At 50.0% G+C, this 25,953-nt stretch overlaps 4 non-coding genes across 4 annotated transcripts; 1 reads left to right on the plus strand and 3 right to left on the minus strand.

The window, feature by feature from the left end:
- Positions 1-9,904: 9,904 nt before the first annotated feature.
- Positions 9,905-9,976, minus strand: TRNAE-UUC. The gene has a single exon. It is a non-coding gene; the product is annotated as a tRNA-Glu (tRNA).
- A 6,745-nt stretch (positions 9,977-16,721) lies between these two features.
- Positions 16,722-16,795, minus strand: TRNAT-UGU. The gene has a single exon. It is a non-coding gene; the product is annotated as a tRNA-Thr (tRNA).
- A 2,628-nt stretch (positions 16,796-19,423) lies between these two features.
- On the minus strand, positions 19,424-19,496 carry TRNAK-UUU. Its single transcript has one exon. It is a non-coding gene; the product is annotated as a tRNA-Lys (tRNA).
- A 6,130-nt stretch (positions 19,497-25,626) lies between these two features.
- Positions 25,627-25,698, plus strand: TRNAE-CUC. Its single transcript has one exon. It is a non-coding gene; the product is annotated as a tRNA-Glu (tRNA).
- Positions 25,699-25,953: the final 255 nt, after the last annotated feature.

Consider the following 25,953-nt stretch of genomic DNA (forward strand, 5'->3'; position numbering starts at 1 on the left):
AAGAGACTTTGACTCACCCAGGCTGGGCTGCCATCATGGAACAGACCAGGTCCTTCTGTGGAGGGTTTACGTTCCTTCAAGGCCGTGATCTCAGTGTGTGTGGGTGTCCCTCTCCCTTCAACCCTTAACAATCCCCGGTGCGTGGGTGCGCCGGGCCCCATTACAATCCCCTCTGTCTTACTCCCCATGAGGGATCTGGTGGATGTCGGTGTTCCCCATGTTACTGGGGGTGTCTGGTGCTCCTGTCCCTCCTGGTTAATAGTGGAGTGTGTGGGTGACCCCCCGCCCGTTAAGGATCCGTGTTGTGTGGATGCCCCCATTCTTCTCATTAAGAATGGTGCAACGGAGCATAAGGGTGTGTCCCCCACCCCATGAACTAGCTCCCGTGTGTGGTTCCCCTGCCCCCATCCAGGCTCTGTGGTGTGTGGGTGTCGCTGTTCCTATTTTCAAGATCTGTGTTGCAGGGGGCGTCCCTCCCCCCAAGTCAGAATCCCCATCCTGTGGGTGCTCCCATCCCCCCAGCCAGGCTCTGCGGGGTAGGGGTGTCTATGCATCCGAAGAAGTGAGCTGCAGCTCACGAAAGCTCATGCTAAAATACATTTGTTAGTCTTTAAGGTGCCACAAGTACTCCTGTTCTTTTTGTGGATACAGACTAACACGGCTGCTACTCTGAAACCTGTAAAAAGAGACCGTGTCTCACTGTCTTGCCCAGGCTACCCTGCAGGGGCTATTCACAGGTGCGATCCCACTACTGATCAGCACAGGAGTTTTGACCTGCTCCATTTCCGACCTGGGCCGGTTCACCCCTCTTTAGGCAACCTGGGGACCCCAAGCTTCCCCGGGATCACCATATTGATGCTGAACTTAGTGCGGACACCTGATCAGCACAGCCCCTTACAGCCCAGAACTCCAGCAATCCGCTAGCCTCAGCCTCCCCAGGAGCTGGGATGACAGGCACCAGCCACAGAGCCCGGCTTGTTTTGTGGCCTGGCAGCTGGAGCCTTAAACTCTGCTTGTGAGCTCTGTGCCTTGGCCAGACGGGGACAGCCTGGGACTGGGAAATGCTCCTGCTTCCCCCGCCCCCGTCTCATGTCGAGCTGCAGGTGCCGCTGTCCTGCCAGGTAAGATCCCGGCTGTTTCGGTGCCCCCTTCCCCCACCCAGGTGTCCGGGTACCTCTGCCCCCCATACAGAATCCTGGCTGTGTGGGTGTCCGTCCCTCTGCAGAGGATCCCGGAGTGTGGATGCCCTTGTCCCCCCCCACAACATCCTGGGTGTGTGGGTTCCACTCTCCCCCCCAGTAGATCTCTGGTGGGTGGGTCCCCAGGGTGTGAGTGCTCCCATCCCCCGATACAGGCTGGGGGTGGGGTTATAACTGGCTCTCTCTGTCCTGCCCAGGTGGTGCTACAGCAGCTGTTCACAGGAGCAGCAACCCCACTGTCAACCTGCAGCTTTAACCTGCTCCAGGGGTGACCTGCTTCACCCTCCTGTGGGAGCCCGGGGACCCCGAACTGCCCAGAATCACCTGATTGATGCCGAGCTTAGCACAGACACCGGCTCAGCATGGCAGGGTGCAGTCCTGAGCCCTGACAATCAGCTTCCCTCCGCCTCCTACCGCACAGCGAGGATCCCACGCGAGAGGCTTTGGGCCCAGTTTGTTAGGAGCATCCCAGGCTCCAGCTGTAAACTCTGCTGGTCAGTTCTGAACTTTGGCCACACGGGGGCGGCACTAACGGTCCCATCTAAACGCTGTTTGCGTTCGACCCTTCAGCTCGCAGATTCTAACCCGCGGGCAGATCTCTGAGTGCAGCCAAATCGCTCCCCAAACTGAACATTGAAGCAGCAGCGCCCATTGGAAAGATCAGGATTTTTGCCTTTAAAAACAAGGGAAATGTCTCCAGCGAGAGACTGAAGAAGCTCAACTGATTTCATTGACTCCATAAATGTTCCTCTGTGTCCCCCTAGGAGTCATGCCCCACATTTTGGGAACCACTGAACCCTACTCGCTAATCAGGGGCTAGTGATGCCAAAGCCCAGGGAAAGGGAGAACAAGTGCGGGGCCCCCAGCACCGGAGCCATGTGAAGGGGCTGCAGGAGAGGGGCAATGGCTGATGGCCCAGGGAGTTAAGGGCAAAGGGGGCACAGGAGGGGGCAGGAGTTAGGGGTGAAGGAGGTGCAAGGGTTGGGAGTGCAGGAGCTAGCCGTAAAGGGGGAGTGGGGATCGTCCAGGGGCAATGGGGAAGTGCCAAAGTACAACCTTTGCCCAGGGCACCATTTCCCCTAATGCTGGTCTGAGCGAACAATTGGAAATGACCCTTCAGTGAGACCAGAACCATCGTGTAGAAAAGCCCCTTTGCTAAGTGGTGGTGGCTGAGGGAGATGGGTTAGAAAGCAACAGGCATTTGTCTGTGGAGGTTGGATTCTTGCCTGCTAGGCAAGGCTGGTGTGTGGTGTCTCCATGGCTGTACTTTCAGTGTCTGATCTGCCACAAGGAGCCAAGTCTAGACATATTCAGAGGCTCTATGCCAGGGTTTCTCAAACTTCCTTTCACTATAACCCCTTTTTGCAAAAAAAACTTACTACATGACCCTAGAAAGATGCACCAAGCCCCTCCACACTGAGCAGAGGCAGGGGAGACAAAGCCTGAGCCCTGCCCCAGTTAGGGGAGGGCAAAACCAGAGCTTGAGGGATTCAGCCCTGGGTGGTGGGGCTCAGACTTTTGGTTTCAGCCCCAGGCACCAACAAGTCTAATGGCAGCCCTGGCGACCCCATTAAAACAGGGTCACATCCCACTTTGGGGTCCTGACTCTCAGTTTGAGAACCACTGCTCTATGCTGAGGGGAGAGAGTTTTCCTGTGGGTGCAGTTAATCCACTTCCCAAGAGGTGGCAGCTATGTCACTGGGAGAAGCTATATCGGTGGGTGTGCAAGCTGTGGTGTTTGCCACATTTAAGAAGTTTAATCAAACCCCATTTTTAAAACCACCTGTGGTCTGGGAATGGCAAAGGAGCTCGATGAATCTGGGTTTGTCCTTCAAAGTCCTGGACATCACGATTCCACACTCTTAGTGTCATGGGGATATTGCTCAGTGGTAGAGTGCTTAACTGCAGTTCAAATAGTTCTCAGTTCAAACCCGCGTGTTCTCTTATAACCCTCTTTCTTTTTTTAAAAAAAAGGAAAACATTTTCATTTCCATTGTCCATTATGTTCAGGGGCTCCTCAATACAGGAGTGCTTGATATCAATGCAAACACTCAACATTTCACTGTCCAAATGCATAAAAACCTAGCAAAGCTGTCCATCAGCTAAAATCAGTTCCAATCCTCTAAGTGTCTAGTTTATGTTTTCATCAGTTAAACAAAGGTATCATATGAATGTACATTTGCAGATCCCTCTTCTCCAGGAGCTATGTTGTGCAGAAGAACAAGAGCCACATCCAGCTGCAGTTCAGGAGTCTGATGACCAAAGAGCCACGAAGTGTTCTGAGGGCTGGAGAAAAATGCCTTCTAGTGAGCTATTGAACGAGCTCAACCTGTTTAGCTTATCAAAAGAAGATTGAAAGGTGACTTCATTGAAGTGTTGAAGGGCCTTAATGGAGAGAAAAGATTGGGTATTAAAGGGCTTTTTAATCGAGGAGAGAAAGGCATAACAAGACCCAGTGGCTGGAAGGTGAAAAGAGACAAATTCATATTAGAAATAAGACACAAATATTCAACAGCCAGGATGATTCACCACAGGAACAAGCTACCAAGGAAAGTGGTGGATTTGCCATCTCCTGGTGTCATCTAATGGAGACTAGATGCCTTTCTGGAATGTGTTTGCCCCAAAAGTAGCTCTTGTGTCATACAGGAGGCCTGTGATATGCAGGGGGTCAGATTAGATGCTCTAATGGTCTCTTCTGGCCATAAAGTCGACTAATTTCTGAAAAACTGAGTGTAGCACTGGGAGCAGCGTCTGATGTTTTCCTGTCTAGCCGGCTTGCTGCCTAGAACGAACGCTCCTTGAGTGGGGTGATCCACAGGGAGTAGCTCAAGCCTCCAAAGTGCCTGGCCGGGGCAGGACATTAGCACAGCAAGGGAGGGGTGTGGCAGTGACATCACAAAGGCCTTTTGCAGGACCTCAGACTATTGGTCAAAGGTGGTGGGGAGGTGGTGACCTCACAGAGAGATGCTGACATCAGGCAGGCAGGACAGGGGCGAGGGGTCAGGGAAACCTCAGAGACCCCTGTGGCTTTGCTTCAGCAAGTCTCCTTCTCCAGGTCTCTCTTTGAGGACTGAGAGAGTATTCGGGTTCACGTACGTGGGCGCCAGGAGGAACCTCTTTCGAGTTTTCTCCTTCCCTTTTAGTGAGTTTACTAGAGACCAGCTGTCCCTGTTTAGAAGGTAAGAGCCTCCTCGAGGTTTGAAACCTGTTCAGTCTGATCCATCTGGTGACCGTTGAATTCTAGGCATGGAAAACATGAGCTTAAGGAGGCAGAATTTTATTGCGCACCTGGGATTTTGTCCCTTAGAATCACTGGGGTCATTAGGGTTTGTCCTTTTGGTTTCACCTTTTCCTCCATCCGTCTCTCCCTCCTTTCTCTTTGTCTCTTGCTTCTTTTGTCCTTTCTCCTGTTCCCCTCCCAACACCAGGAGGGGTGTGCGTATGTGTCTCAGGTGAGTGCTCTGCAGCTCCCACTGTGGGAGGTCCACCCAAAAATGTGGGGCTGAAATAGTGCTCGGGCAGTGATCCCCACCAGTGATCTGGGCCATCCTTTCGGCTCCTTGGTGAGAACCCTCAGCCTCCCGTCCTCAGTCTCTACCCTGATTGGCTGAGCAGGGGGTTATTGACAGGGAGGAGACTCAGGTCCTTGTTGTTCTCTTTTAAGCCCAAGGAAATAAGTCATAACCTGTTATATGTTTGATGAATTTTGCTGCTCCTCTGCATTAATTGTCTCTGAGCAGTTCATGATTCTCTCTAACATTGCAGTTCTCCTCAAATACTTGCTGAATATTTATTGTGCACTGTTGTTGGTCTGGAGCTCATCTGAGAGCACTTTATTCAGGTCATTCAGTGTCTGAAATTCAAGATCCGATGGTTAGTTTGAAAATCAGGGCTCTTGGGTCCTATTCCCAACTCTGCCACTGACTGGCTGTGTGACCTAAGACAAGTCAATTCTCCTTTCTCAGCCTTAGCTTCTCCCTCTTTCAAGTAGGGATAATAATGATCCGCTCCTACCTACCTCATGGTGGGTGGGGATCCATTGGCGAGTGTCACTAGGAGTAGTGTGTAATATGCGGTGTCCTATCACATTTACTCAGAGCAGATTATGACATAATAGAATAGCTGAAATAGTCTATTTGATTTGTATTTTTTTATTTTGAAATTGTTAAGAGCAGCAATTACTTAGCTCAGACTGAAGCATCTTATCTAATGTTTGAGATCTAAGTGTCTCCTCTTTGTGTGTGATGAGACAATTTAACACACTGTGACAAACAGGAGATGCTTTTGTTTTGCAACAAAATATTTGTGCAAAGAACTTTCATCCCACTTGTTTTGATTTCGAGAAACAAACTGGTTTAGTCTGAGGGGATTTTCTGACAGAAATGGTTTCAATGAAATTTCCTCACCATCTCGATTCCTGGGCTCTATCCCTTTCTCTGGGTTTTTTTGTCCATTAGAACAGGAGTCAGGACTGTTGGCTTCTCTTTCTAGCTCTGCCACCACCTTGCTGTGTAGGCCCTTGGGTAGGTCACTTCCCTTCTCTGTACTTCAGGCTTCTCCCCATCTGTCCAATGAGAACAGGGACAGTTCTCGAACTCTGGGCAGTCATTTTCAGCCGGGCCCCAGCAGGGATAACTAAAAATGTGTATATATATATATATATATATATATGTATGTATATGTATATGTATATGTATATATAAAAAGACTTTCATTCCTTAGGAACCAGTTCCCTATAAAAAGTTCTGATTTAAGGGATGTGCCACAGTATGTATTTTTTGTACCAATAGCGTTACCATGCGTCCGTATTTTCCCAGGAGGAATTTTTAAATTTTTAAATTTTAAAAATTCCTCCCAGACAGTGATTTAAGAACCAAAAAGCCTGACATGTCCAGGAAAATATGGGTGTATGTTAACCCTACCTAAAGTTCTTTTTTAAAAAGATGGGCCTGAACTAGAAACGAATTCCGTTTTACATGTGTGGGTCCCCGCCACTCCCCGGGGGTGTGCTAGGGTGACCAGATGTCCTGATTTTATAGGGACAGTCCAACTTTTTGGGACTTTTTCTTATATAGGATCCTAATAACCCCCACCCCCTGTCCCAGTTTTTCACACTTGCTGTCTGGTCACCCTATGGTGTGCACATGTGTGGGTTCCAGCTGCTCCCTGCCCCCCTCATTGAAACAGGTGAGCAGGGTTACTGCCCTGGGAACTGCAGGCATCAGTGGACATGGGGCTGGCTGGAGGCAGGGCAAGGGGAGCGGGGCTGGCTGGAGACGGGGTATGTGGGGCTGGCTGGCTTCAGGCAGGGGGGTGCAGCAGGGGTTGGCTGGAGACAGGGCAGGAGGTGCGGGGCTGGCTGCAGGCAGGGCAGGAGGTGCAGGGCCGGTGGTGTAGGGCTGGTGCGGGCAGGGGGGTGTGGGGAGCTGGCTGGCTTCAGGCAGGGCCGCAGGGGGTACGACAGGGGTTGGCTGGAGACAGGGTGCAGGGCTGGCTGCAGGGGGTGCAGGGCTGGCTGCAGGGGGTGTGGGGCTGGTGCAGGCAGGGTGTGCAGCAGGGGCTGGCTGCGGGCAGGGGGTGTGGGGCTGGCTGGAGGCAGGGGCTGGTGCAGGCAGGGCAGGGGGTGCAGGGCTGGCTGGAGGCAGGGGCTGGTGCAGGCAGGGCAGGGGGTGAGGGGCTGGAGGCAGGGCAGGGGGTGTGGGGCTGGCTGGAGATGGGCTGGCTGTGGGCAGGGGGTGTGGGGCTGGCTTGAGGCAGGGGCAGGTGCAGGCAGGGCAGGGGGTGAGGGGCTGCGGGCAGGGCAGGGGGTGAGGAGCTGGCTGCAGGCAGGGGGTGCAGGTACAGGGGGTACAGCCCACCCTGTATGGTAAGTGCCCCCTCCCCCCTCAGCACCGGGGTAGCAGCAGCAGCCCGGGGCTTGGGGGCTATTTAAATGGCCTGGGGCTCCCCTGCTTCCACCGCCCCGGCCCTGTAAATAGCTGAGGGAGCCTTGGGGAAGCGGCGGGGCTCTGGGGGCTATTTAAATGGCCGGGGCGGTAGAAACAATGGGAACCCTGGACTTTTTAAATAGCCCCCAGCCCCCCGCAGCCCTACCCCAGCCCCTGCTGGGAGCCCCAGGCCCTTTAAATTGCCCCCTGAGGAAGCCGGGCCACCCTGGTACAGCGCACCAGCTCTTGCCAGTACGCAGTACCAGGGCTTGGGCACGGGGCCCTCTTAGGGGTGGGGCCTGATTCAGGGGAATCGGGAGAATCGGCCTAAAGCTGGCCCTGTGTGGGGGTGGGACAGGACTTGGTCCCATTCTGGGCACCACCAAAAATTATACAAACCTGCCGCCCCTGTCCAGCCCAACCTTCTGCTGATGCACCTCAGCCCACACCCGTGCAGGGTTTGAAGCTTCCATTGCTTAAATTCCAGGACACTGGGGGATTTCAGCTCCCCTTTGCCCACAGGGAGCTTTCACCCCACTCCCAGCCAGGTTCTTGTCCATGGGATCACTGTAGGGGGGCTGGGTCCCTCGGTGTCTTTTCTCTCTCTGTGACAGGCCAGGGTGCAATAACTGGGGCATCTGAGCACCCAGGACCTTCTGTGGGGCTGCCATTCCCCTTCCCCTTCTGTGGTCTCGTCTGTCATTGACTCCAGCCTTTTTTCTATCCATCGTCAGCACCATCCCAAGCCAGCTGCACTTGCCTCAGAAAGACAGTGGTGGGTGTGAATCACTGACCTCTCTCCTCTCTGAGCACTGACTGCCCCTCTGTTTCTTTGCCTCTCAGTCTGTGCAGATGGGACCTTTCCCTCCAGTGCTGGAGGATTCACCCTTCTCATCTACCCTTGTCCCAAGCAGCACAGTGGGTGGGAATCTTACATGTTCTGAGGTGACTTAGGAGCAGAAACCCCCCCCGACCTTCCATGCAATTGGCAGTTGCCCCTCACTGAGCAGGATTGAAACTCTTGCAGGGAGACTGCTGGGCCACATCCCCTCTGGGGATGAGCAAAGCAGGAGGGTGAAAAAATCAACCTGGAGATTGAACCCAGGACCTCATACATGCAAAGCATGTACTCTACCACTGAGCTACAGCCCCAGATAGTTTTTGCTTGCTATGGGTTACACCAGGGGTAGGCAACCTATGGCACGTGTGCCGAAGGTGGCGCATGAGCTGATTTTCAGTGGCACTCACACTGCCCAGGTCCTGGCCACCAGTCTTGGGGGCTCTGCATTTTAATTTAATTTTAAATTAAGCTTCTTAAACATTTTAAAAAACCTTATTTACTTTACATACAACAATAGTTGGTTATATATTATAGACTTATAGAAAGAGACCTTCTAAAAACATTAAAATGTATCACTGGCATGCGGAACCTTGAATTACAGTGAATAAATGAAGACTCGGCACAGCACTTCTGAAAGGTTGCTGACCCCTGGGTTACACTCAGAGCCCTCTTGTTTCCAGAGCATCCAGTGGCCTAAGAGCAGCATGGGGGACACATTCCCTCCTCTGAGGGCCAAACCTGCTGTCCTGGAGGTTGCTGGTTCTTAGGGGTCACTTTGCAGCAGGGCCAGATTCGATGTGTGGGGCAGAGAGAGTGGGTGCCCTGGACTCAGGGTGCAGAGGTACACTCAGCCCTCTCCCCTGCATTGGGTGGGGGGTGCTGCCACCCCCTGCTGGAAGGTAATGTGTCGGGGGGGGGGCACTGTGAGGCGCTCAACACCTGACCCTGGTGGCAGCAGTGGTGTGGGGAGCTCCAGGTGTTTCTAGGATCTGCTCTTTCCACCTGCCTGTGAAGTCCAGCTTTCCCCAGCACATTCACTGCGGTGCAATTGGGTCACTGGTTCCATGGCTGAACAGCAAAGAATCACTCCCAGTTTCCCTTCTATCGGCAGCAGGGAAACCTAACCTGTGTCAGTGGTTAATGAGGTGGATTTAGTTGTAGATTGTTATTCATTCCCCACCTTGACAATTCACACAGTCCCTTTCCCATGCAGATTCCCAGCACCTCAGTGATCCTGGTAGCAGGGGTTGGGTCCTGAGATTTTCAGGGTCCTTTTTCCCCTCCACCTGGAGTGAACTCAGCTTTTCCCCCATCCCAGACAATCCATGAAATAACAACAGGGGCATAAAGAAAGAGGGGAGGGAACATCTCACGGCCAGGGCTGGATGTGCCCAGGGCCCCCGGCTTGTCCATTGTTTCCATGGAATTTGGCCCCCTGCTTTGCACAAGGGACAGAGAAAGATCTTGCTGTTCCTGTGTCTGTGCAAGGAAAATTGTGCTTCCCTAGGAAAGAGAGGAGGGAAATGGTCCCATGATGGGACAATATCCTCAGGATTAAGACCTAAGGACTCAGGCTGAGAACTGATAGAACTGCACTCATCTGGGATTTAACAAATTGTCTTTCATGGAGCAGGGCCAGTTCCAGTGTTTTTGCCACCCCAAGTGGAAAAAAAAATAAAAAAGCTGCAATCAACAGTAGCTCTACCTCTGCCGCTTTTGGCAGCAAGTCCTTCCCTCCAAGAGGGACTCAGAGGGCCAGACCTGCCTTTGTGCCTCCCGTTTCCACTGATCACCCCAGGAACCTGCTTGCTGCGCTGGTGCCTGGAGCCAGCCCTGCCATGGAGACACTGGGAAGATGGGGGAATCAGGAAAAAAACATGGATTTGTTTACATTGCAAGTGAAGAATAACTGAAGCTTTTTCAGTCTAAAGTCACTTTTCCCTGACTGGGTATTGAACCCAGGCCTTGGCAGTGAAAGTACCAAATCCTAACCACTAGCCCACCAGGGAGATGACAATATGGCTTTTCTTCTCACTTATGTTACACTTTCTTAGGCTACTTTCTAGCCACTTTCTGAAACTGCTCCATTGTCCATTCCCTGAGGGACTGGGAGCAGAGTGCAGGAACCCCTGTGCTCAGGGTCACAACCTGAGACCAACCCAAGTCACTGAAACAAACTCAAATCATGCTTCCTCCAGCAGGATCACAGAGACACACAAAAAAAACCCATCAGGAACAATCCTCCTCTGCCTTCATTTACCCCATCGCAACCCTCTCAGCAGCCGAATCTTGCAGGAAGGACACGGAGCTGATAGGAGCTCTGGCACAGAGACCAAGGCAGGGGTGTTGCTCCCCCTGGGTGTGAGATGATCACATTCTGACTCCGTGTAACCGGGCTCTGAGCTTTGCCATCTTGTGAGTTCTGAGCACTGAGCCCCCCGGACCCTTTTGCTGGGAGCATGGGGATTGCACAACAGCTGCCAGACCTTTTCCCATCTCCTTGTCCTCCTCAGCTTCCCCAGACCTTCCCCACAAATGGTTCTATCAGGCGCTGGAGGGATCTAAGGACCTGCAGGTTTCCCGAACCCACCTCTTAAGGCAAACAGTGATTCCCTTCTCTGACACTCCTGGCCCTGGGCTTCTTTTGAGTTTTTCCCTAGGGGGCCTGACTCCCTGTGAAAATGTGAGTGTGGCATGTGGGGAACTCAGACTCTCCCCCACTAGATGAGTCCAACAGCACCTCCCCTTGGTGGGAGAATCCTAAATTCCACCCTCCCACCCTGGTTACTCTGACCAGCTGATGGCGACAGCATGCTAAATCAACCCCAGCTCTCTGGGCTAGAGAGCAGCATCTAACCAGCCTTGTGACAGCTCCGGTTTGCTAGCTGGAGACATAACGAACCAGGAAAGAAGGCAAATGTCAGACAGGGAACCTCAGCTCACAAATAAACACCCTCAGGCTCCTCCTACACTGCGACTGGCCAGTTGACTGACTTTAAATCTAGCTAGCTCAGTTGGTAGAGCATGAGGCTCTTAATCCCACCATCATAAATCCAAGCCCCACAGTGGGTGGTAGCGACAGCCCTTAGGTGTCACTCTTCTGCTAATAGTCACAGACCAAAATGAAACAAACTCTCTATGCTCTTTGGCAGGTCATGTTTCTTCCTCTCTCTGAGCTTCAGTAAAACATGAAGAGAGACCAAATTGACATTTGCATCCTCTGTTAAGAGAGGATTTTCTCCTCTTCCATTCTACCCCAGGCAAGAAGAGGGGATAATAACCATTTAACAGATGATTGCAGAAAGAAAAGTTTGGTCATTATAAATAGGATGATGATCAATTGTTCTCCATGTCCACTGACGGTAGGACAAGAAGTAATGGGCTTAATCTGCAGCCAAGGAGATTCACGTTAGATGTTGGGAACAGCTTTCTAACTCTGAGTGTAGTTAAGCTCTGGAATAGGCTCCCAAGGGCGTCTGTGGAGTCTCTGTCCTCGGAGGTTTTTAAGAACAGGTTGAACAAACCTCTGTCAAGGATACTCTACATATACTTGGTCCTATAGACAACCTGCTCTGGCTCTGGTTCCCTCCTGCTCCCTGCCTGGGCCGGCTGCTGTGGGCACTTGACCTCACATGGCCCTGACGCATCGTCTCTGCTTGGCCCTGCCTCAGCAGAGAGGGCTGGATTTCATGACCTCTCCAGGGCCCTTGCAGCCGTACAGCTCTGTAATTCGATGCCATCGCAATGTAATATAAACAACAACAAAAGTGAAAACACCCCAATCTAACATCTAACTATTCAGCGTGAACTGACATTCCACAGCACAAAGTGACAACACGTAGGAGTGCAAAGCCCAACAGTTCAGCACCATGCAAATGAACGCCCCATAGGGCAAATGACACACTGCAAAAGAGCTCAGCTCAAACCAACGCAACACAAGGCGGTGCAAAAACAATACAACACGAAACAATGCATCAGAGTGCACAGTGACACTGTGCAAAACAGCTCAGCGTGGATCAACGACACAGCACAAACCCACACAACAGAATCGTATAGAAAGGTAGGGTTGCGAGGGACCCCAAGAGTCAGGGCCAAGTCTCCCTAGGCCACCCCTGACAGGTGTTTGAAGAACAGGGAAACAAAGGGCACCACGAACTTATGTTTTGTGGATGAGTCAAGAAAAGGGAGCAGCATTGTCCCCCTCGGGTAGCCCCTGTTCAATTCCAGGTCAGAAAGCAAAACTCTTCTGCAGGAATATCCAAAAAATGTTGTGTTTCACTTCACTTCATAAGTACAGTTGTGTGGCAATTAAATGATGACTCTAAAGTTTCATAAAAGTGTGGGAAATACGGACGTATCTGAGGAAATGGCTTGGAATGAAGGAAGACAAAAAATTGATGGGTCGAGAGAACAGGTCCTGTTTCCCCCTGGTCTGGAGCTTCTCTCACAACTACTGGAATAGAAAAGCTAAGCAAATGGGGTTCTATTGTTCCAAAGGAGATTGAAGTGAGGCCATTTTCTCCGGATAGAATTAATGGTAATGTCAGGAGTGGGATGTGAAACCACATCTCTATGCAGAGACCAGAACACCCAAGGGACTGGATAAAAAGAGTCTTATAACTAGCACTTTAGACCAGTCCACCATCCTGATACTACAAAGAATGTGACTTATGAACCCTAGTTTTCATTAATAGTTGATGAACTCTTTAGGGAGGCCGAGATGGCACATCTCTTTCAACTCCTAGAGACCTTCTACAGCACAGCTGAATTTTGGACACACTCACCCAGATCTAAAGTTACACGTTTCCTGGAGCTCCATGAGTTCTGTGGTGTTGGAATCTCCCTGCTCACGTTTTAAGTGAACAAAAGATGGTGCTGGCATTCTGAGACAGTAATGGTGAACCTCAAAATCCTGCCCTGGGGGCCAGACAGTTAAGCAACAAGCACCCACAACCTCTACCTTGATAGCCAGGGCCGGCTCCAGACCCCAGCGCGCCAAGCGCGCGCTTGGGGCGGCATTTTGCCGGCAGGGCAGCAGGCGGCTCTGGTGGACCTTCTGCAGTCATGCCTGCGGAAGCTCCACCAGAGCCGCGGGACCAGCGGACCCTCCGCAGGCACGTCTGCAAGAGGTCCCCCGGAGCCGCGGGACTGGAGACCGGCAGCGCGCCCCCTGTGGCATGCCACCCTGCTTGGGGCAGCCGGATTCCTAGAGCCACCCCTGTAGATAGCATCCTCTCTGGAAACAACTCACTTACCAACAGCTGGGGTGTGACATCTTCATTTCTTTGTTGTTCTACCACTGTAGTCCCCACTTTCCTATTGCTTGTCTGTATAATCTCTGTCTGGCACTGTGATTGTTTCTGTCTGCTGTATAATTAATTTGTTGGGTGTAAACCAATTAAGGTGGTGGGCTATAATTGGTTAGATAATCATGTTACAGTATGTTAGGATTGGTTAGTTACATTTCAGTAAAATGATTGGTTAGGGTATAGCTAAGCAGAACTCCAGTTTTACTATATAGTCTGCAGTCAGTCAGGAAGTACGGGGGGGAATGGGAATGGGGAGGGGGGTAGGGGAATTGGAATTATGTTTTGCTAAGGGGGGGGAATAGGAACAGGGAAGGGGAACAGGGACACAGGCAAGCCTCTGTGGTGTCAGAGCTGGGAAGGGGGATCCTGAGGAAGGAAATTGGAATCATTGCTTGCTGGAAGTTTACCCCAATAAACATTGAATTGTTTGCACCTTTGAGCTTCATGCATTGCTGCTCTCTGGTCATGCGAGAAGGACCAGGGAATGGGAGGGTGATGGGATAAACCCTCTAACAAGTACGTCTATCAGGGTGTGAAAAACCCCAGAACCAGTATAATTAAGCTGACCTAAGCCATGGTTAGCTAGTGCTAAATGAAAGGAAAGATTGTTCTGCTAATGCAGCTGTTACAGGGATGGAAAACCCCTCCCCTCTCTGTAGCAACTGTCTACTCCACAGTGCTACAGCAGTACTTTAAGGCTGTGGCTACACTTAGCGCTTCAAAGCGCTGCCGCGGTAGCGCTTTGAAGCTCTAAGTGTAGTCAAAGCACCAGCGCTGGGAGAAAGCTCTCCCAGCGCTGTCCGTACTCCACCTCCCTGTGGGGAATAATGGACAGCGCTGGGAGCCGCGCTCCCAGCGCTGGTGCTTTGACCACACTGGCGCTTTGCAGCGCTGCAATTTGCAGCGCTGGAGAGGGTGTGTTTTCACACCCTGCTGCAGCGCTGCAAATTTGTAAGTATAGCCAAGCCCTAAGTGTAGACAGCTTTAGAGTGAGACCAGATCTGGCTCCATGGATGCTCAGGCACTAAGACAACAGCAATTACAATACACTAATGCTTCCATAGTTGGCAGGATTCAAACCTGCATGAGGAAGACCCCAATGGATTGCTAGTCCATTGCCTTAACTACTCAGCCACAACTACTTGATGTACAGCTGTTTCACTACACAATGTTTCTGTTCTCACAGAATTGTCACTTCAAATTCCTCAGACCAGCTCCCCCAGCACACTCACGGCTGTGCATTAGTGTAAGTGGGTCCATGGCTGAACAGCAAGAGTTCCTGCCCATTTCCCTTCCGGCTGGAGCATGATGAGAGTGTGTTTGTGGTTAATGACATTGCTATAGGTTGTTGTTTATTCCCCACACTGACAATTCAGACAGTCCCTTTCCTATTCAAATCTCCACCATATCATGCCAATAGCCGGGGACAGGATTTCTCTGGGGCACTGAAATGTTTCAGGGGGTTGGTGCATGAACTCAGCCTTGCATTCCATCCCTTGTGTTTCATGGACTAACAACAGCAGCAGAAAGAAAGAGCAGAGCCAATATCTCCCTGGCAGGGATGCAGGTGGCGATGTCCCCTCTGTCTGACCATTGCCATTGCAGGAGAGAAGAGTTCACTGGAATCGAATGCCCTGGCTCAGACAAGAGACATAGGGAAGTTTTGCTGTTCATGGATCTGTGCAAAGGAAATTGTGTCTCTGTGAGAAATTGAAGTGGGAAATGAAACGTCCACATGGTGGCCCAGTGCCTTAAGGAATGTGGGTGAGGGACTCTGGCTGAGAAATTATTTAACAGGAATTGGTATCAATGTATTGCCCTGATTAAAAGCTATGGCTAAAAGGCAGCCACTGTTGTTAGTACTTGAACCTGCGTGGAGACACCTGAGTGGGTGTCAAGTCCATTGCCTTAACCAGGGATAGTCTATTATTTTATCAAGATCCACATTTTTTGGTCAAGGTCCAGTCAATGTCTAGACAGCAGAGAAAATAATACACTGATAATAATAAGAAGTATATAGAAAGATTTTGCAGTCACTATGGGCATAACTATGATGATTGTTTCGTGTTTCACTCTTAATATCTGGCACCACCACTGCCTTTCCCTTTAGTCTTGTAGTTAACAAAGGGTAAAACTAAACATCACTTCAGATACAAGGGAGTGTTTGTGTTCATTCCTGTTAGCTACACAGGGGCTTGATGTAGCTGCTTTCAATCCTCCGGCTCTGCCAGGATAAGTAACATTTCAGGGTGTCACTGAACTGAAGGAGGGAGATCATTTTTTGACAGATTACGCCTCCTCTTAAAGGTGTTTGTCTGGCTGGCAGCCCTGGTTCCCAGGTCTCTCCTGAGGGAAGAAAGTTTCTGTGCAAAATACCAAAACTTTTAACAGAGAGGAGGGAAAGGCCATGGCCACATGATGGGGCCAGTATGTACGACAACATGGTTCTTCTATGGGGGATGACTCTGAACACTGACTGATCTCCACTCCCTTGGATTTGAAGAGATGTTTAGTTGGGCACTTGGGAACCTGTAAGGCTGAAGAAGTTTTATGGATGGTGACACTACGATTGAAGGGTTATTTAATGTTGTAGAAATTGTTAAAAACACTGAGCTTCAACTGGAACTGCCTGTTATTAAAGGCTGGTTTCCCCACGTCAGTTCCCTAAGCTCTGCTAGAAACACCCTGGGTTCTCTCCTGCCTCGGTGGGAAGTGGAGGGAATCGTCCCCTGCTGCCCTTGGCTCCAGGCTGGTTTTTCTTGGGAGGGGACGTGGAATTGATTTGTTCGCTGTTGAGATGGGAGCCAGGCCAGTTATCAGGGAACGAGAACTCCCAGAATCTTCCCACCCCAACCCAGGCTGCTGCCCTGTCCCAGCCTCTGTTCCCCTGGGGGCCCGGCATGTTTGACTCTAGAGCAGGCCGGGAGCAGCAGCTGAGGCAGAGGACAGCCTGGGCCGGGCAGATAAGAAGGAGTTTAGCAAGCAAAAAAGGTAAAATGGCAGGGGAGTATTACCGTGGACTCAATGGCATTTCTCCATTGGTCTGTCTGCTCTGGGGCAGGGACAATAACACGTCCTGCTGCTTTCGTTATTTCAAAGGGCGGTTTAGGATTTTCATTCTCACACACGGTGCACAAAGCAGGACTCAACCTTTGCTGTAAACTAAACGAGCTGCCCACAGATTCTGGTAGCCACAATGAGCCATTAGGGTGAGAGCTCAGACCTGCCCCTGTCCCAGAGGGAGACAGGGGTCATCTGTGTGGGGACTGGGCCACTGACCTATCAACTCTTAACTCCCAAACGTTCAGTAACTCTATTATCAGTGTCCGTAAATGTAATTTAAACCATAAGGAAAACCACACAGGGTCAGACCAAAAGCCCATCTAGCTCTGAAACTTGTCTTCTGACAGTAGCCTATACCAGGTGCTCCAACAACCAGTCAACAAGGCACCAGTGGGACTTGAACCCAGGATCTCCTGTTTACAAAACAGAGGCTTTAGCCAGCTAAGCCATGGTGCCTGTGGGTAACTAAAACACACTGTCTGCCCACACCTGACTTACTGCCAGCGCCACCGGGGCCTGATAAGCTTTGCTTGTGTTTGGATTCTGCAAAGCAGAGGAGCAGGTGACGTTTCCCTTACAAGTTGTGTGTGAGTGAATCTTTGGCCAGGTCTCCACTACAAAGTTGTTTCAGCAGAATTATATTGCTCTGGTGTGTGAAAAACACACAACGCTCTCTCAGTCGGTAGCTTGTGGCTGGTGTACACACTGCAATGCCATGTCTGGCGACAAAACTGCCCTGTTTGGTGACGAAATAAAACGACTTCGATGAGAGGTCTAGAGCATTTTGTAGCAAACTTAAAGTAACAAAGTAAACGCTGCTGTTAATTATATCACCATAACTGGCCTTCCCCAGTATCTCACAATGCCCGCCGTGAACTCACCTGCCCTGCATTCCTGCTACAGAGCCATGGGCCCTTCCCCTTTCATCGCTCTGGGAAGTTCTGACAGCTGAGCCTGCTGCTCTGCTCCGGCAGCCAGGAGCAAATCACTGCCGTGGATGCTGCTCTCTCCCGCACTGCGAACACAGAGCAGGGTGGTGGGAACTTCCTTACATGGGGGGGGCCAACGGCATCTGAATGTGACACCCCCATGACACTCCTTCCCTCGAGGAGGCTCTTACTTTCTAAACAGGGACGGCTGTTTTCTAGTAAAATCACTAAAAGGGAAGGAGAAACTCAAAAGAGGTTCCTCCTGACGCTCACGTACATGAACCCGAATACTCTCTGTCCTCAAAGAGAGACCTGGAGAAGGAGACTTGCTGAAGCAAAGCCACAGGGGTCTCTGAGGTCTCCCTGACCCCTCGCCCCTGTCCTGCCTGCCTGATGTCAGCATCTCTCTGTGAGGTCACCACCTCCCCACCACCTTTGACCAATAGTCTGAGGTCCTGCAAAAGACCTTTGTGATGTCACTGCCACACCCCTCCCTTGCTGTGCTAATGTCCTGCCCCTGGCCAGGCACTTTGGAGGTTTGAGCTACTCCCTGTGGTCACCCCACTCAAGGAGCGTTCGTTCTAGGAAGCAAGCCGGCTAGACAGGAAAACATCAGACGCTGCTCCCAATGCTACACTCAGTTTTTCAGAAATTAGTCGACTTTATGGCCAGAAGAGACTATTAGAGCATCTAATCTGACCCCCTGCATATCACAGGCCTCCTGTATGACACAATAGTGACACTCTGCCAATTCAAGTTTGCTGGAAAAAGCTCTAGGCTTCTCATCAAAGTGGTTTTATTTTGTCACCAAAACAGGGCAGTTTTGTCGCCAGACGTGGCATTGCAGTGTGTGCACCAGCCACAAGCTGCTGACCGAGGGAGCATTGTGTGTTTTTCACACACCTGAGCAATATAATTCTGCTGAAATAACTTTGTAGTGGAGACCTGGCCAAAGATTCACACACACAGACAGCTTGCAAGGAAAATGTCACCTGCTCCTCTGCTTTGCAGAATCCAAACACAAGCAAAGCTTGTCAGGCCCAGGTGGAGATGTAAGGAGTCAGGTGTGAGCAGACACTGTATGTTAGTCACAGGCAGGCACCATGGTTTAGGTCGTTAAAGTACCTGTTTTGTAAACAGGAGATGCTGGGTTCAACTCCCAGTGGTGCCTTGTTGAGATGCTTTTAGAGCACCTGGTATTGGCTACTGTCAGAAGACAAAATACAGAGCTAGATGGACCTTTGGTCTAGCCCAGTGTGGTTTTTCTTATGGTTTAAATTACACTCACTGGCACTGATGATAGAGTTACTGAAAGTTTGGGAGTTAAGAGCTGATAGGCCAGTGGTCCAAGCCCCACACGGATGACCCCCTCCTTCTGGGACAGGGACAGGTCTGAGCTCTTGCACCAAATGCTTATTGTGGCTGCCAGAATCTGTGGGCAGCTCATTTAGTTTGCACCCAGGGTTGAGTCCTTGATTCACACAACAAGGATAACAACCTTTTGTTTCTCCTGCCCCAATAACAAGGAGACTGGGAATCCAACACCAGCCACAAGTGATCATTTCGGCAAGCAACCCAACCTACTTCCAACATATTGTAAAATCCACATGCAGACTCATACACGAAACCTTGCAAGAAAATCTTCCTGAGGGGGTCTGAAGCACCTGCTGCTGGAGGGAAGGAGGGAGCTGTGGGTTGGGATTGAGGAGCAGTGTGAGGAGGAGGGGCCTGTGGGTTGGGATTGAGGGGCACTGGGAATAGGAGGGGGCTGTGGGTTGGGATTGAGGAGAAGGCTCCAGTTGGGAGTGAGGAGCAGTGAGCATAGGAGGGACTGAGGGGCACTGGGAGTAGAGGGGACATGGGTTTGGGCTGAAGAGCATCTTCATTTGGGGATGCAGCAGGACAGGGGAAGGCAGCAGGTGATTCTAATTCCTTAGGGATATTCTGTGTTTGTGTGTGCAGGGGAGGAACATGCTCTATGCCCAGAGGCCTTTATTCCTCCAGGCTGCAAGGTCAGAGGGGCTGTCAGGAAGTTGCCCCTTCAATCCCCCCCACACAAAGGCCCTTCTTAGGAAAGGAAAATCCTGAAGAGAAAGAGTAACACCAAAAAAGACTCCAGAAAGTCAGACTGTTCCAACCACAGTGAGAAGTTTATTACCTGACCAGGGACTTGAACCCTGGACCCTCAGATTAAAAGTCTGATGCTCTGCCAACTGAGCTAGCCAGGCTCACATAGGAAAAGTGCAGGTTGGTGCAGAGGTGAAGCTAGTCAAGAAAAAGCGAGATGGCCACAATAGGGGAAACCTGCTGCTCTCTCTCTCTTCCCAGCCCTGGCCTGGCTGGGTATTAGTGCAGGTTAAAAAGATGGGAAAATATTGGCATCTATCAGACTTTCATAGCTGTACAAGACTCAGGCACAATACAGAGGTGCCCATCTGCAAGTGCCAAATGGTTGGATTGGCTAATGCAGCCTGTAGACGTCCAGGGCACACTGGGATATCGAGCCAAGTGTCCATCACCATCATCATTTCGAAGGGATAATGATAATGATGGGAAGGTTCACAACTGACTCAGCAGTTGCATACAAAGGTGCACGTTTGGCAGTTACATTGGGAAATTCTGGCTCCTTCTCAGGCTCAGGTTGGCCACCCCGGTCTAGATGTAGAAGTTACAACATTTAAACTTGAAAGAGGGGCCAATTTCCCCATCATTTCATACCTTTACATCCAAACACGATGACTTTCTGAATGAACCCTCCTCGTTCAGCCAGAAGATCTTGGGGTGGTTGTAGGAGTCACTGGATAAAGTTCTCTGGATTCTGTTCTGAATCAGGTCAGAGCAGAGGTATCTAATCTGGCTGTAAAATCTATATATCAACACCAAATATGGTGTGAAATTAATCCTCAGAAACGGCTGTTCCCCACCCAGACCCCAGCAAGAGGCTCTCCAAGGAAGGGGGCTGTTGAGGAAGGAAAGAAGAAAGATGTTCTCTCCCTGGAGGGACTGGGCTCTGCGCTTTGGACAGAAAGGAGGGGAAGCAAATGGTCACACGATGGCAGCAGAACCTAAGAAATGAAACACAATAGGCTTCTGAGCACGTTGCTTCTGAACAGTGAATGAACCTGACTCCCGTATCATGAAAAGCCAAAAAGCCGTTTCTTTCTATGCCCAGGAGAAAAGAGTTACAATCATTCCTGCCCGTTTACTTTTGAATTATTTTACATTATAAAGAAAATTGTAACAAAATTAGTCTGAACTTGAGCTGACTGTTATTAAAAGCTGGTTCCCCAATTCAGTTCCAACTGCTTTACTAGAAACACCCCCAGGTCCCTGCTCACCCCAGGAAGAGGAAAAAGAGAAACCCCCACTGGGCACTGCCCTTGGCTCCAGGCTGCTGTCCTGGGGTGCAGGTGGGGACTGATTGTTTGCTGCTGAGGAGGGAGCCAGTAGAGGCCTCTGGTGCTCTGCTCCTAGCATCTGCCCGGCCCAGGCTGTCCTCTGCCTCAGCTGCTGCTCCCGGCCTGCTCTAGAGTCAAACACGCAGGGCCCCCAGGGAAACAGAGGCTGGGACAGGGCAGCAGCCTGGGCTGGGCTGGGAAGATGCTGGGAGTTCTCGTTCCCTGAGAACTGGCCTGGCTCCCTTCTCAACAGCAAACAAATCAATTCCACGCCCCCTCCCCAGAAAAACCAGCCTGGAGCCAAGGGCAGCAGGGGACGATTCCCTCCAGTTCCCACCAAGGCAGGAGAGAATCCAGAGCCTTTATAGCAGACCTTATGGAACTGACGTGGGGAAACCAGCCTTTAATAACAGGCAGTTCCAGTTGAAGCTAAGTGTTTTTAACAATTTTTACAACATTAAATAACCCTTCAATCATAGTGTCACCATCCATAAAATTGCTTCAGCCTTATAGGTTCCCAAGTACAAAACTAAACATCTCTTCAAACACAAGGGAGTGGAGATCAGTCAGTGTTCAGAGTCATCCCACATAAAAGAACCATGTTGTGGTACATACTGGCCCCATCATGTGGCCATCGTCTTTCCCTCCTCTCTGTTAAAAGTTTTAGTATTTTGCACAGAAACTTTCTTCCCTCAGGAGAGACTTGGGAACCAGGGCTGCCAGCCAGACAAACACTTTTAAGAGGAGGCGTAACTTGTCAAAAAATGATCTCCCCTCTTCAGTTCAGTGACACCTTGAAATGTTACTTGTCCCGGCAGAGCTGGAGGATTGAAAGCAGCTACATCAAACCCCTGTGTAGCTCGCAGGAATGAACATAAACACTCCCTTGTATCTGAAGAGATATTTAGTTTTACCCTTGGTAAACTATAAGACTAAAGGGAAAGGCAGTGGTGCCAAATATATAGAGTGAAACATGAAACAATCGTCATAGTTATGCCCATAGTGACTGCAAAATCTTTCTATATACTTCTTATTATTTTCTCTGGTGTCTAGACATTGACTAGACCTTGACCAAGAAATTTGGCTCTTGATAAAATAATCAACTACCCCTTTTTAATGCAATGGACTAGAAATTGACTGGGGTCTTTCCACGCAGGTTCTAATCCTGCCAGCTACAGACGCATTAGTATATTGTCATTACTGTTGTCTTAGTGCCTGAGCATCTACAGAGCCAAACTGGAGCCAGATCTGGTCTTGCTCTGAGGCTGTCTACACTTAAAATGCTGCTATAGCACTGTGGAGAAGACCATTGCTACAGTGAGGGGAGGGGTTTTCCATCCCTATAATAGCTACATTCACAGAACAATCTTTCCTTTCATTTAGCACTATCTAACCATGGCTTAGGTCAGCTTAATTATACTGGTTCTGGGGTTTTTCACACCCTGAAAGACATACTTGTTAGAGAGTTTATCCCAACACTCTCCCATTCCCTGGTCCTTCTCGCATGACCAGAGAGCAGCAATGCACGGAGCTCAAAGGTGCAAACAATTCAATGTTTATTGGGGAAAACTTCCAGCAAGCAATGATTCCAATTTCCTTCCTCAGTGTCCCCCTTCCCAGCTCTGACACCACAGAGCCTTGCCTGTGTCCCTGTTCCCCTTCCCTGTTCCTATTCCCCCCCTTAGCAAAACATAATTCCAGTTCCCCATCTGACTGACTGCAGACTATATAGTAAAACTGGAGTTCTGCTTAGCTATACCCTAACCAATCATTTTACTGAAATGTAACTAACCAATCCTAACATACTGTAACATGATTATCTAACCAATTATACCCCACCACCTTAATTGGTTTACACTCAACAAATTAATTGTACAGCAGACAGAAAGAATCACAGCACCAGACAGAGATTATACAGACAAGCAATAAGAAAGTAGGGACTACAGTGATAGAACAACACAGAAATGAGGATTTCACACCCCAGCTATTGATCAGTGAGTTGTTCCCAGACAGGATGCTATCATGGTAGAGGTTGTGGGTGCTGGTTGCTTAACTGTCTGGCCCCCAGGGCAGGATTTTGAGGTTCACCATTACTTTCTCAGAATGCCAGCACCCATCTTTTGTTCACTTAAAATGTGAGCAGGGCCATTACAACATCACAGAACTCATGGAGCTCCAGGAAACGTGTAACTTTAGGTCCAGATGAGTGTGTGCTGTAGAAGGTCTCTAGGAGTTGAAAGAGATGTGCCATCTCAACCGCCCTAAAGAGTTCATCAACTATTAATGAAAACTAGGGTTGATAAGTCACATTCTTTGTAGTATAAGGATGGTGGACTGGTCTAAAGTGCTAGTTATAAGACTCTTTTTATCCAGTCCCTTGGGTGTTCTGGTCTCTGCATGGAGACGTGGTTTCAAATCCCACTCCTGACATTACCATTAATTCTATCCGGAGAAAATGGCCTCACTTCAATCTCCTTTGCAACAATAGAACCCCATTTGCTTAGCTTTGCTATTCCAGTAGTTGTGAGAGACGCTCCAGACCAGGGGGAAACAGGGCCTGTTCTCTCGACCCATCAATTTTTTGTCTTCCTTCATTCCAAGCCCTTTTCTCAGATACGTCCGTATTTCCCACACTTTCATGAAACTTTCAGGTCATCATTTAATTGCCACACAACTGTACTTATGAAGTGAAGTGAAACACAACATTTTTTGGATATTCCTGCAGAAGAGTTTTGTTTTCTAATCTGGAATTGAACAGGGGCTGCCCGAGGGGAACAATGCTGCTCCCTTTTCTTGACTCATCCACAAAACATAAGTTTATGGTGCCCTTTGTTTCCCTGTTCTTCAAACACCTGTCAGGGGTGGCCTAGGGAGACTTGGCCCTGATTCTCGGGGTCCCTCCCTGCCCTACCTTTCTATAGGATTCTATTGTGTGGGTTTGTGCTGTGTCGTTGTTCCACGCTGAGCTGTTTTGCACAGTGTCACTGTGCACTCTGACGCATTGTTCCGTGTTGTATGGTTTTTGCACTGCCTTGTGTTGAATCGGTTTGAGCTGCGCTCTTTTGCAGTGTGTCATTTTGCCCCATGGGGAGTTCATTTGCATGGTGCTGAATTGTCGGGCTTTGCACTCCTACGTGTTGTCACTCTGTGCTGTGGAATGTCAGTTCAGGCTGAATTGTTAGATGTTAGATTGGGGTGTTTCCACTTTTGTTGTTGTTTATATTATATTGCGATGGCATCGAATTATAGAGCTGTACGGCTGCAAAGGCCCTGGAAAGGTCATGAAATCCAGCCCTCACTGCTGAGGCAGGGCCAAGCAGAGACGATGCGTCAGGGCCATGTGAGGTCAAGTGCCCACAGCAGCTGGCCCAGGCAGGGAGCAGAAGGAGGGAACCAGAGCCAGAGCAGGTTGTCTATGGGACCAAGTATATGTAGAGTATCCTTGACAGAGGTTTGTTCAACCTGTTCTTAAAAACCTCCGAAGACAGAGACTCCACAGACACCCTTGGGAGCCTATACCGGAGCTTAACTACACTCAGAGTTAGAAAGCTGTTCCCAACATCTAACGTGAATCTCCCTGGATGCAGATTAAGCCCATTACTTCTTGTCCTACCGTCAGTGGACGTGGAGAACAATGGATCATCGTCCTATTTATAAAGACCAAACTTTTCTCTCTGCAGTCATCTGTTAAATGGTTATTATCCCCTCTTCTTGCCTGGGGTAGAATGGAAGAGGAGAAATTCCTCTCTTAACGGAGGGTGCAAATGTCAGTTTGGTCTCTCCTCATGTTTTACTGAAGCTCAGAGAGAGGAGAAAACATAACCTGCCGAAGAGCATGGAGAGTTTGTTTCATTTTGGTCTGTCACTATTAGCAGAAGAGTGACACCTAAGGGCTGTTGCTACCACCCACCATGGGGCTTGGATTTATGATGGTGGGATTAAGAGCATCATGCTCTACCAACTGAGCTAGCTAGATTTAAAGTCAGTCAACTGCCCAATCGCAGTGTAGAAGGAGCCTGAGGGTGTTTATTTGTGAGCTGAGGTTCCCTGTCTGACATTTGCCTTTTTTCCTGGTTTGTTATGTCTCCAGTGAGCAAACCGGAGCTGTCACAAGGCTGGTTAGATGCTGCTTTCTAGCCCAGAGAGCTGGGGTTGATTTAGCATGCTGCCACCATCAGCTGGTCAGAGTAACCAGGGTGGGAGGGTGGAATTTAGGATTCTCCCACCAAGGGGAGGTGCTGTTGGACTCATCTAGTGGGGGAGAGTCTGAGTTCCCCACATGCCACACTCACATTTTCACAGGGAGTCAGGCCCCCTAGGGAAAAACTCAAAAGAAGCCCAGGGCCAGGAGTGTCAGAGAAGGGAATCACTGTTTGCCTTAAGAGGTGGGTTCGGGAAACCTGCAGGTCCTTAGATCCCTCCAGCGCCTGATAGAACCATTTGTGGGGAAGGTCTGGGGAAGCTGAGGAGGACAAGGAGATGGGAAAAGGTCTGGCAGCTGTTGTGCAATCCCCATGCTCCCAGCAAAAGGGTCCGGGGGGCTCAGTGCTCAGAACTCACAAGATGGCAAAGCTCAGAGCCCGGTTACACGGAGTCAGAATGTGATCATCTCACACCCAGGGGGAGCAACACCCCTGCCTTGGTCTCTGTGCCAGAGCTCCTATCAGCTCCGTGTCCTTCCTGCAAGATTCGGCTGCTGAGAGGGTTGCGATGGGGTAAATGAAGGCAGAGGAGGATTGTTCCTGATGGGTTTTTTTTGTGTGTCTCTGTGATCCTGCTGGAGGAAGCATGATTTGAGTTTGTTTCAGTGACTTGGGTTGGTCTCAGGTTGTGACCCTGAGTACAGGGGTTCTCTGCTCTTAGCCTCCCAGGGAGTGGACAGTGGAACAGTTTCAGAAAGTGGCTAGAAAGTAGCCTAAGAAAGTGTAGTATAAGTGAGAAGAAAAACCATATTGTCATCTCCCTGGTGGTCTAGTGGTTAGGATTTGGCACTCTCACTGCCAAGGCCTGGGCTCAATTCCCAGTCAGGGAAAAATGACTTTAAACCAGAAAAGCTTCACTTGCAATGTAAACAAATCCATGTTATTTTCCTGATTCCCCCATCTTCCCAGTGTCTCCATGGCAGGGCTGGCTCCAGGCACCAGCGCAGCAAGCAGGTCCCTGGGGCGGGCAGTCAATGGAAAGGGGAGGCTTCAGCGGCAGTTCGTCCCTCTCAGATGGAAGGACTTGCCACCAAAAGCGGCAGAGGTAGAGCTGCCATTGATTGCAGCTTTTTTATTTTTTTTTC

The sequence above is a fragment of the Mauremys mutica genome, unplaced genomic scaffold (genome assembly GCF_020497125.1).
Source record: "Mauremys mutica isolate MM-2020 ecotype Southern unplaced genomic scaffold, ASM2049712v1 Super-Scaffold_100267, whole genome shotgun sequence".
NCBI classification, from domain to species: domain Eukaryota; kingdom Metazoa; phylum Chordata; order Testudines; family Geoemydidae; genus Mauremys; species Mauremys mutica.